The sequence below is a fragment of the Pongo pygmaeus genome, chromosome 2 (assembly GCF_028885625.2).
Source record: "Pongo pygmaeus isolate AG05252 chromosome 2, NHGRI_mPonPyg2-v2.0_pri, whole genome shotgun sequence".
Classification (NCBI taxonomy): Eukaryota; Metazoa; Chordata; class Mammalia; order Primates; family Hominidae; genus Pongo; species Pongo pygmaeus.
The window spans coordinates 54750506-54763583 of record NC_085930.1 but is presented as its reverse complement, the minus strand read 5'-3'; positions in this window follow the sequence as shown (position 1 = coordinate 54763583).

Below are 13078 nucleotides of genomic sequence, written 5' to 3'. Positions count from 1 at the left end.
GCAAGAGATGGGTTCCCATGGTCTTGGGCAGCTCCACCCCTGTGGCTTTGCAGGATACAGCCTCCCTCCTAGCTGATTTCATGGGCTGGCGTTGAGTGCCTGTGGCTTTTCCAGGTGCATGGTGCAAGCTGTCAGTGGATCTACCATTCTGGGGTCTAGAGGACAGTGGCCCTCTTCTCACAGCTCCACTAGGCAGTGCCTCAGTAGGGACTCTTTGCGGGGGCTCCAACCCCACATTTCCCTTTTGCACTGCCCTAGCAGAGGTTCTGCATGAGGGCCTTGCCCCTGCAGCAAACTTTTGCCTGGGCATCCAGGCACTTCCATACATCTTCTGAAACCTAGGCAGAGGTTCCCAAACCTCAGTTCTTGACTTCTGTGCACCCACATGCCCAATACCACATGGAAGCTGCCAAGGCTTGGGCTTGCACCCTCTGAAGCCATGGCCTGAGCTCTAAGTTGGCCCCTTTCAACCACAGCTGGAGCAGCTGGGACACAGGCCACCAAGTCCTTAGACTGCACACAGCATGGGGACCCTGGGCCTGGCCCACAAAACCACTTTTTCCTCCTGGGTCTCCATGTCTGTGATGGGAGGGGCTGCCATGAAGGTCTCTGACATGGCCAGGAGAGACTTTCCCCATAGTCTTGGGGATTAACATTAGGCTCCTTGCTACTTATACAAATTTCTGCAATCGGCTTGAATTTCTCCCCAGAAAATGGTTTTTTAAAAATTTTCTATTGCATAGTCAGGCTGCAAATTTTCCAAGATTTTATGCTCTGCTTCCCTTATAAAACTGAATGCATTTAACAGCACCCAAGTCACCTCTTGAATTCTTTGCTGCTTAGAAATTTCTTCTTCCAGATACCCTAAATCATCTCTCTCAAGTTGAAAGTTCCACAAATCTTTAGGGCAGTGGCAAAATGCCGCCAGTCTCTTTGCTAAAACATAACAAAAGTCACCTTCGCTCCAGTTCCCAACAAATTCCTTATCTCCATCTAGACCACCTCAGCCTGGACCTTATTGTTCACATCACTATCGGCATTTTTCTTAAAGCCATTCAACAAGTCTCTAGGAAGCTCCAAACTTTCCCACATTTTCCTGTCTTCTTCTGAGCTCTCCAAACTGTTCCAACCTCTGCCTGTTACCCAGTTCATAAGTTACTTCCACATTTTTGGTTATCTTTTCAGCAACTCTACTGGTACCAATTTACTGTATTAGTCCGTTTTCATGCTGCCAATAAATACATACCCAAGACTGGGCAATTTACAAAATAAAGAGGTTTAATTGGACTTATGGTTCCACATGGCTGGGGCAGCCTCACAATCATGGCAGAAAGCAAGGAGGAGCAGGTCACATCTTATGTAAATGGCAGCAGACAAAGAGAGCTGTGCAGGGGAACGCCCCTTTTTAAAACCATCAGATCTCATGAGACTCATTCACTATCAGGAGAACAGCACGGGAAAGACCTGCCCCCATGATTCAATCACCTCCAATTGGGTCCCTCCCACAACACGTGGGAATTCAAGATGGAGATCTGGGCAGGGACAAAGCCAAACCATATCACAAACTTTCTTTAGACAGCCAGGTCATAAATATACTGTAACCCCTAGATCCTATTATCAGAAAAAAAAGTGTGACTTTATCATCTTATGGCTTTTGCAAAAGGTTCTCTAGAAGGCAATGTTCCTAGAGTCTGTTCATGTTTATAAAAGCTGTTGGTGGACCTAAAACTTCAACTACATCTTGGTATAAGTTTCTATTTAGAATATTATCATTTGGTATTACATGTTGCTGTGGAAAAAACTGAGGACAGTCTATTTTTTTTTTCTTCTTCTTCTGTAAATCAATGGCTCTTAAAAGTATGACATGTTGCTGTGGAAAAAAACTGAGGACAGTCTATTTTTTTTTCTTCTTCTTCTTCTTTTGTAGATCAATGGTTCTTAAAAGTATGACCCCTGGATTAGCAACATCAATATCACCTGAGAATTTGTTAAAATGCAAATTCTCAGGCCCATTTTATGGCTACAGAATTAGAAATTCTGAGTATAAAGTTGAATAGCCTGTTTTAACAATACATCCAGGTACTTCTCATGCACACTAAAGTGTGATAACTAATTAAATATTTACCTTTTCTGCCTGAGTGCTTGAAGAAGTTTTGCCTTGAAATTCAATAACCTAATCCAGGATATAATTGAGAGCTCTTTATCAAAATTTTCTATATTCATCTTTCAATATGTACTCTAGCTGGTAAAGTATGCAGAGTGAACAAATAAATCACTTGGCTTTTATGACTGGATGACCATACATTTTCCCAACATGTTTATTACTAGTGCCCCCTTTCACTCTCAAAATTGCTCTAGCTGGAGTGATCAATTATATGGTCACCCTACTTATGACCAGTGATTCCAGTGGTTTTCAAAATATGTATGGCTGATCAAGATGCTGAGGGATTCTGTGGAAGCACTGATAAGAGAATTAGAGGAGAGGCCTATAGCATTTTGGAGCAAAATCGTGCCTGATTTGAAAATTAATTACCCTCATTTTGAGAGATAGCATTTGGCTTGCTATTGGGCCATAGTAGAGACTGAACACCTACTTGACTGTAGGACAGTAGGACACTCAAGTCAGTTCCCCACATGAATTTGGTGTCTTATCTATCACCATAGAGTCCGGCATGGCAGCAACACTCCTCCAGCATGTGGTATATTGACCTTAAGCAGGTACTAAAGTCAAGAGTAAATTGGATGAGCAGATGGCTATCACTCCTGGTGTGCCTACTCCCATCACACTGCCATCTTACTCTCATCTATACCTGAGCCACATGGAGTGTTCTCTATGATCAGTTGATTGAAAAAGGAAAACATGTGAAGCTAGTTTATAAATGGTTCTCCATGAAAACTGGAGATAGACTTCGGCAATGCAGCAGCCCCACCAAGGGGTGGAATTCCTTCCAGTGGGCAGAATTTTAAGCAGGCTATCTCACTGCCCATTTTGCCTAAAGAAGAGATGACCCAAGGAACAGATCTACAGTAATGCAGGGATTGGGGCTAATGATTAGCAGGTCAGAGACACAAAACGAGTAAGATATAAGGATTTATAACAAGTTGGCCTGAAGAAAGAGGTATGTGAAGGGATCTCTTAAAGTAAACTCAGAGTGTGAGAATATTTGTGTCCTATGTAAATACTCACCAAATGACTTCTATTGCAGAGAAAACATTCTTTACCCAGGTAAACATGACTACCCTCCAATTTCCACATGCAGGGCTCTATGATCAATTATTCAACAACAAAGATTCCTGTGGGTCAAATCATTATAATTACCCTACCAGCCTTTCTCCTATTAAAATAAGCAGGCCAAATTGTTTCTGGTAAATTGGTGTAATTCATTAGTCTCTGCCACCCTGAGATGTCATCATTCTTATTGAAATCATAGAGACTATTTCAATATTGGTATTTTCCAACTTCATCTCTGGCATACAGAAATCAGCCACAATGGTGCTCTTCAAATATGTTGGTACTACCTTCATTTATGCTTTTCTCTATGCTGTTATTGAAACTGACTTTGCAAAATCATGACAGTAAGAGAAATTTGACATAGTTGACTCCATCTTGCTTCTGATCTCCAAGCTGTCCTTGGTCATTGCTGGGCATAGGCCAAGCTAACTTTGGAAATGATTTATAGTTTTACCTTAAAGCAAAGATTATAATAGTCCTTTCCAAAACTAAACTGCCTTTATAAAAGTAATGAAAGTCCAGAAGGTTAGGATTGTGAAAGGGGCCTGAATTCTGAAAAGATAGGCATAGTTTCTATAATTCCTTACTGCTCATGGGTCATGTAGCCAGAGGTCACAAAACTTGTGACTTTCCTAACTGTTCTTATAAGTAATATCACTATTGTACAACCTAAGATTGTTTTTTTAAGATGCTTTTCAGACTGATACCACCTGGACTCATGACTTATGACTCAGTGGATCCTATTGCCCCAAACAGAGGCAGACTCAGCATATGAAGATTGTTTTCCAAACCCCTATGATTTCATCCTCAACCAATCAGCAGCACCCATTCCCTAGCCCCCTGCCCACCAAATTGTCCATAAAATCCCTAACCTCCAGGTCTTTGGGGAGACTGATTTGAGTGATAAATTTGTCTCCCGAGTCAGCCAGACTCACATCAATTAAATTCTTTCTGTCTTGCAATGTTGTGGTCTCAGTGGGTTGATTTTTATCTGTTCAGTGGGCAAGAAGAACCCATTGGGTGATTACGTTATGACAGGTATGTCTTCAGGGCTGGAATGGCTCAGTGAGTAACACAAAACAAATTCACTTTAACATTCTGATAAAAGAAAAATAGCTAAGGGCAATGGCAAAATTTAGCAGGCCCAGAGAAACACTGGTATGGGACTTTAGTCATACCCTTTACCCATGTCCAAAGGCAATTACTTAAAGACATTTTGTTCCTAATAGCTGCCTCACTCATTATCTTCAGGTTCCTGGAATTTGTGATACAAAGAACAGTGTATAGCCAATTAATAGCTTGCATTGTTTTAAGGTAAATTGTTTGTAAAGAACTCAGGAACTGCCTCTTCTTTTTTCCTTAAAAACCTACTTGTAACTGCTGTGAATCAGAGTGTATATTCAGGGCAACTTGAATCTATGCTCCCCGGTGGCCATCCACAAGCTTTAGGCCCAAATAAACTCTCTACTTAATCATATTTTCTGAATCTAGTTATTTAAGGTTGACAATTCTTATCTCCCTAAATCTTTCTTTCTTTCTCTGCAAGGGATTTCTGAAGTCTCAACTCAACATAGGCCAAAGTAAATATAATTTTCAGTCTACCACTAAAAAACAAAAAACACAAAAAAAGAGAGAACTCTTCCAACTGTGTGTGTTAGACATTGAATGCAGAATCTTTTGTAAGTGCACCTATATAATAATTTCAACCTAATGTAATCACCTCATGGGTTCTTCCTGCCCACTGCACAGACAAAGCCAATTCACCGAAACCATGGCATTGCAATAAATAGAGTTTAATTGACATGAGGCCAGCCATGCCACATGGGAGATGGAGTTATTACTCAAATCAATCTCCTGGAAAATTCAGAGGCTAGTCTTTCCAAGGATAGTTTGGTGGGCCCAGGAGTCTGAGTGGGGCCATAGAAGTGGTTGGCAGGTGCCAGTGGAACCACTGGTCATCAGAAATGCAAAAACCTGAAAAGACATCTCAAAAGGTCAATCTTAGGCTCTATAATAGTGATGTTATCTGCAGGAATAATTGGGGAAGTTGCAAATCTTGTGACTTCTGGAGTATGGCTGGTAATCCACACCTTCGTAGAATTCAGGCTCCTTTTATCGTCCTAACCTGATGGCCTTTCCTTAGCTTTAGAAAGGTGATGTAGCTTTGGAGAAGGGCTACTATTATTTAAACTATAAACTAAATATCTCCTAAATTTAGCTTGGTCTGAGCCCAAGAATGATTAAATGAACCCTTTTCCTCTTTAGAGAAAAAAAGTGCAGCTCACTGACAGCACTCATTTAATTTTACATAAACACGCTCTTTGAGGCCGAAGCAAATTTGACTGATTTTCAATGTGAAAATAAAATATAAAGACCATTTTTGGAGTTATTTCTAAACAGAATTAACATCAGAATCATCTGAATCATAAGAATAATCTATTTCAGAAAAATCAGACTCATCAAATAAATCTTCAGCTGACAACTGTTTGAGAACGATGTTAACATCATGCATAGGAATGCTACATTTTCTAGAATTTGACATTTTCAACAATTGAGAATTACTATATTTTGTAAATGGAAACACCACTACTAAAAACAGAATACTATAAATAGAGTGATGTCTTTTGTTTCCAAAATTGATATACTAGAGCGATCCAAAAATAATAATAAAAGCGAGATATTTTGCAGCAAAGTTATCTCAGGGTAAGCACTGCAGCTGCAAGTGCCACCAGCAAGTATTCTTAGGGCAAATGGGAAAAGGGTTAAGGACAATTTGGAGGTTAAAGACAAGATGGGGGTTGGTTAGATCAGATCTCTTTCACTGTCGTAATTTTCTTAGTGTTATAATTTTTGCAAAGGCAGTTTCACTAACTTAAATTTATATCCCTGGGGCATTACCCTTATAATTCCATTTCACGTATATTCCCCCAGGTTTTTACCAATAAAACCTAGTTCTGTTTGGTAAATGTTTTGCTATATAGGCCCTCTTGTTGCAAGTTTGACTTTGTAAATGGCCCTTGGGCTCTGGGAGGAAAGCAACTGTTGGGCCACGTGGTTGTATCTTTAGTTTTGTAAGGAATTGCCAAACTGTTTTATAGTGTGGCTATATCTTTCCAGACTTCCAGCACAATGTATGAGTGATCCAGTTTCTTAGCACCCTAATCAGAATTTACTGTTGCTACTATTTTTTAGCTATTCTGATAGATGTGTAGTGATATTTTATTCTGGTTTTGAAGCAGTGTCATTGTCTGGGGTAAATCCTTGAGGTTTGTTGTCTCATGTCAAGGGAATCAAGGACATGGACACACAAGTAGTGAATTTAAGAGTGGAAGTTTCATAGGTGAAAGAAAGAACAGAGAATAGCTCTCTCCCCTGCAGAGAGAGAGGGGTGCCCAGGTGGGTCTTCTGGTTCCGTGGTGAAGTGCATGGGGTTTTATAGACTGGCTTGAGGAGGCAGTGTCTGATTCACATAGGGCCCAAAGATTGGTTGGACCAGGTGTGCCATTTATATAGCAAGCGAGGAAGGTGGCCACCCCACCCTAATCTTTTATTATGCAAATGGGGTCTCTTCCTGGCTGGTGCCATGTTGTCTGTTCCTTACTGTACACATGGTTGGCAAAGAAAAAAGGGAGATGGAGGTGCCACGTTGAACATGCCTAGCCCACAGGTAGCCTTTTCCTATTGGCACGGCTGCTGGCATTCACCCATGCAAGCTTCCAGCTTGCTTATCTATGTCTGCAGATTGATTTTACAGGCTGCTCTTTATTAGAAAAATGATTTGGGAGCTGCTTTTCATTAAAAGGAAAACCTTACCAAGAACTTCCTTACCCTCACTATCTGTCTAAATAATTTCTTTTTAACTCTTATATCAGTTTTAATTTCTGTTTCTCTAGTGGCTAATGGTGTCAAATATCTTTTCATGTGCTTACCTATTATCTGTATGTCCTATTAAGAGATGTCTCTGCATGTCTTTTGCCTATTTTCTAAATGAATTATTTATTTTATTAGTGTTGAGTTTTTGAGAGTTCTTATTACAGATACTAGTTCTTTACTGAATATGTGGTTTGCAAATGTTTTTGATCAGCCTGTAGTTTGTCTTTTAACCCTCTTCATATGGGGTTTCACAAAGCAAATTTTGATGGAGTTCAACTTATCAATTTTCCCTTTTTAAAATTATGCTTTAGTAACAATTCTTAAAAACTCTGCCTAACTTTAGACCCTGAAGATTTTCTCCTACTTTTTAAAATAAAGTTTTATGATTTTATGCTTGACATTTAAGTCTATAATGCATTTTGAGTTAACTTTTCTGTAATGTGTGAGGTTTAATTGGAAGTGTTTGTTTTCATTTTTTGTTTGTTGGTTCAGTTTGTTTTTTGGTTGTTTTCATGTGTGTGGACAGGAGGCTGTTTGTTTTGGATTTTTTAACCTAAGAATGTCCAATGATTCCAGCACTTTTTGTTGAAAAGGCTGTCTTTTCTTCATTGAATTGCTTTTGCACCTCTATCAAAAATCAGTGTAATAATCAACACAATACCAAAGAAGAACAAATTTGGAGGACTGACACTACCTGATTTCAAGCCACACCATATAGCTACATTAATCAAGTTTGGCATTAGCAAGAGAATAAACAAATAGATCAATTGAACAGAATAGAGAGCCCCAAAATAGACCCAACAAATACAGTCAACTCATCTTTGACAAAGGAGCAAATGCAATACAATGGATCAAGGAGAGCCTTTTCAATGTATGGTGCTAGAACAACTAAAAATCCACATGCCAAAAACTGAAAGTAGGCCATGCATGGCAGCTCATGCCTATAGTCCCAGCACTTTGGAAAGATGAGGTGGGAGGATCCCTTGGGCTCAGGACTTCAAGACCAGCCTGGGCACATGGCAAGACCTTGGCTCTACTAGCAGCAACAACAACAAAACAACAACAACAACAAAATTAACCAGATGTGAAGGTGCACACCTGTAGTCTAAGCTACTTGGGAGGCTGATGTGGGAGGCTTGCTTGAGCCCAGAAGGTCAAGCCTTCAGCGAGCCATGATTGCATTGCATCACTGCACTCCAGCCTGGGCAATAGAGTGAGACCCTGTTTCAAAAACAAAAACAATAAACCAAAACTGAAACTAGACACAAACTTTATACCTCTTACAAAAATTAACTCAAAATAGATCATAGACCTTAAAGTAAAATGCAAAAACTATAATATAAAACTCCTAGCAGATAACAGGAAAAAGTCTAGATGACCTTGAGTTTGGTAATGACTTTGAGACATAACACCAAAGGCAAGATTAATAAAAGAAATAATTGATAAGCTAGACTTCATTAAAATAAAAAACTTCTTCAGGCAAAGTCTGATGGAAAGTCTTTGGCTTGGCTTCTTAGTCTACAGAGGCTTTTAAAAAGTCAAATCTGAGATTTCCTGTTAGAAGTTCCAGTAAAGCAAACTTAAAAAGAGCCTTTATGGTTAATCACCATTCTTGCTGCACTTATGTAAATAATCATGTCATGTTTAATGAGACTGATTTATTTTGCAAACAAATTAGTTTTACTACAATTATCTTTGGCAGACATGTGGGTGACTAGAGAGAGAAAAATGTTTCAGTAGAAAATCCTAGTGTACTATGTGTAACATAGTGTACTATCTGTAACAAGATTAGATTATCAGATCTAGCACTATTCATTGTCTTCGAGGTTTTGTTAGACTAAACTGGATCCTGAATTGCGTAGTTTCCTTGAATATCTGACTACAACTCTCCAAGCTAGCATTTCCAATTGTCTCCCACCTTTCTGACTTGAAACCGTTAACAGCTAAGACTGCCCTTTTCCTAAAGTTCTGAAAGCTAAAGCTGGATGACTTGATATAAATTCCAGATAAATCACCACAAAAGCTCAAATATAGACAACCTTGATGCCTGTTGCTGTGTGGGCCACTCAGAAATTTCACTAGAACATGCTATGATATCACCAGAGATATTCAAACCACAAACCAGGAAGACCCATTAGATTTAAACTGCCATCCTCATTCCACCATCTAAGAGGCTTTGAGATCAAATCTAGAACTCTCTCACGTGACTGCCTTTTGGACTCAGAAGCTGATTTATCATTTTTTTCCAGTGATTAACCTTTAGTTTTTTTGTGTCCATAGAATGACTCTACTTAAATACTTGTTTGCTTGCACCATATAGAGGCCTACCTTTGATGGGAACCCACCTGCAACACTGCCACCTGCAATGATACACAACTTTCTAACTCAATTGACCTGAGTTTAACTGAACTCAGGACTAAGAGACTGGCTCCATAAGATATGGGACTGCGAATTCAGCTTTTGTATGTGAAACTTGCTGAAAATAACGTTCAAAGGGAGGACTGTAAGTGACTAGAATATGCCACTTTGGCATAAGGATTATTTTGAGCTGAAGACAAGTGGGAAAAAGCAGATATAAGAAGAGTTCTCTGTTCTTCCACTATTTGCCTAAAAGCAGGACATAAATTCACCAATGTGTCCCTCCTCCCCTTTCTACCAGGAAGGATAGCCCCTTACCAGCCTGGGGATCAGCACCAGAGCAACCTAGGTAATGAGCTTTATTAACTAGTCTGTATCTACCATTTATTTGCCTTTCTATAATTTGCCACCCTTAGAGACTCAAAGTCTTTTTCCTTTGTCTTGTCATTTCTCTAAATTTGCTATTGTTTGTTGAAGATTATACATAAGCTGGAATTCAAAGCCACCTCTGAGATATACTCATTTTTGTGAGTATCTCCCACATATGCATAAGATACACGTTATTAAACTTTATTTGTTTAAAACGAACACAGCCACAGACTGGATGGAACTATTTGCAGAATACATTATCTGATAAATGACATGTATCCAAAATATACAAAAAACTCTTCAAACCCACAATAAGTAAACAAACAACCCAACTTTAAAATGGACAAAATATCTGTATAGATGGCAAATTCGCCAAAGAAGATATGCAAATAGCAAATAAGATATAAAATAGGAAAATAAGCCTATGAAAACATGCTCAATATTATATGCCATTAAAGCATTGAAAATTAAAACAAGATACTTCTACACACCTATTAGAATGGCTAAAATCTGAAACACTGAGAACACCAAATGCTGGTGAGCACGTGGAGCAATTGGAACCCTCATTCACTGTTCAGGAGAATGTAAAATTGTATAGAACTTTGGAAGATAACTGTGGTAGTTTCTTACAAAGCTAAACATAGGCTTACCGTATGATAGAGAAATTCTGCTCCTAGGCATTTACCCAAATGAACTGAAAATGTGTGTTTACACAAAAACCTCCATAAGAATGTTTATAGCAGCTTTATTCATAATTATCAAAAGTTAGAGGCAACCAGGATGTTCTTCAATGGGTGAATGTATAAACAAACTATGGTACATCTATACAATAGCATATTTCTCAGTGATAAAAAGAAATGAGACCGCATGCAGTGACTCACGTCTGTAATCCCAGAACTTTGAGAGGCCAAGGCAGGATGATTGCGTGAACCCAGGAGTTTCAGACCACCCCTGGCAACATAGTGAGACCCCCTGTCTCTATAAAAAAAGAAAAGAAAAGAAAAAAGAGAAATGAAGTATCAAGCCATGAAAAGACATGAAGGAATGTATATTGCTAAGTGAAAAATAGCAGTCTGAAAAAGCTACATCCTGTATGATCTCAACTATATGACAGGCTGGGTGAGGTGAAATTTAGAAATTGTAAAAATTCACTGGTTGCCAAGATTTTAGGGTAGGGGGAGAGATGAATAGGTGGAGCACAGGTCATTTTTAGGGCAGAGAAAGTCTTCTGTATGATACTATAATGGTGGATATATGACATTCCCACATTTGTCAAAACCCATAGAACTATACAACACAAAGAGTGAATCCTAATGTAAACTATGGATTTTGGTTAATAATTATGTATCAATATTGATTAGTTAATTGTAATATTATGTGCAACCCTAATGCAAGATGTTAGTAATAGAAGAAACTAGGGGTGGGGCAGGGAGGGAATGGGGGTTTATGGAAACTCTACTTTCTTTTTTATTATTATTTTTAAATTTATTTTTAATTTTTGTGGTGTATGGTAGATGTATATTTATGGAATACATGAGATATTTTGATACAGACATACAATGTATAAAAATCAAATTAGGGTAAATGTGGTATCCATCACCTTAAGTATTTATCCTTATGTTGTTTTACAAACAATCCAATTTTACCATTTTAGATATTCTGAAATGTACTATAAATTATTGTTGACTATAGTTGCTCTGTTTTGCTATCAAATACTAGATCTTATTCATCCTAACTATATTTTTATACCCATTAACCATCCCCAGGTTGAATAGGAGGGATGAGAGAAGGCACCCTTGTCTTACGCCAGTTATTAAGAGAAATGCTTCCAGCTTTTGCCCATTCAGTACAATGTTGTCTCTGCGAGGTTTTGGTATCAGGGTGATGCTGGCCTCATAGAATGCATTGGGGAGGAGTCCCTTCTCTTCAAATTTTTGGAATAGTTTCAGTAGGAATGGTACTAGTTCTTCTTTGTACATCTGGTAGAATTTGGCTGGGAATCCATCAGGTACTAGGCTTTTTTTGGTTGATAGGGTATTTATTACTGATGCAATTTCAGAGCTAGATATTGGTCATTCAGGAAATCACCTTCTTCCTGGTTCAGTCTTGGGAGGGTGTATGTGTCCAGAAATGGATCCATCTCTTTTAGGTTTTCTAGTTTGTGTGCATAGAGGTGTTCATAGTAGTTTCTGATGGTTATTTTTTATTTCTATGGGGTTAGTGGTAACATTTCCTTCATCATTTCTAATTGTGTTTATTTGCATCTTCTCTATTTTCTTCATTAGTCTAGCTAGCAGCCTATCTTATTATTTTTTTCAAAAAACCAACTCTTGCATTAGTTGAACTTTTGAATGAATTCTCTTCTTTTTCAGAGATGCCAGTAATTCATAAATTAGACCTCTTTACATAATTCCATACTTCTCAGAGGTTTTGTTCATTTCTTTTTATTCTTTTCTTAAATTTTATTTATTTTTTGACTGTCTTATTTCAGAGAGCCTATCTTCAAGTTCTGAGATCATGTTTTGTGTCTTGATTTCCTTCAGGTTAAGCTATGAATTTCCTTCTTAACACTGCCTTAGCTGTGCCTCAGATATTCTGGTATGTTGTATCTTTGTTCTCATTAGTTTCAAAGAATGTATTGATTTCTGCCTTAATTTCATTATTTACCCAAAAGTCATTCAGGAGCATGTTGTTTCATTTCCATGTAATTGCATGGTTTTGAGTGATTCTTAGTCTTGACTTCTATTTTTATTGCAGTGTTGTCTGAGAGTGTGTTTGGTATGATGTTTGTTCTTTTGCATTTCTGAGGATTGTTTTATGTTCAACTATGGGTTGATTTTAGAGCATGTGACATGCGGTGATGAGAAGAATTTATACTCTGTTGTTTTTTGTTGGAGAGTTCTGTAGAGGTCTATCAGTTCCATTTGGTCCAATGTTGAGTTCAGGTCCTGAATATCTTTGTTAATTTTCTGCCTCGATGATCTGTCTAATACTGTCAGTGGAGTGTTGAAGTCTCCCACTACTATTGTGTGGAAGTCTATATCTTTTTGTAGGTCTCTAAGAACTTGCTTCATGAATCTGGGTACTCCTGTGTTGGGTGCATACATATTTAGGATAGTTAGGTCTTCTTGTTGAATTGAACCCTTTAGCATTTTGTAATGCCCTTCTTTGTCTTTTTTGATCTTTGTTGGTTTGTAGTCTGTTTTGTCTGAAATTAGGATTGCAACTCCTGCTTTTTTCTGTATT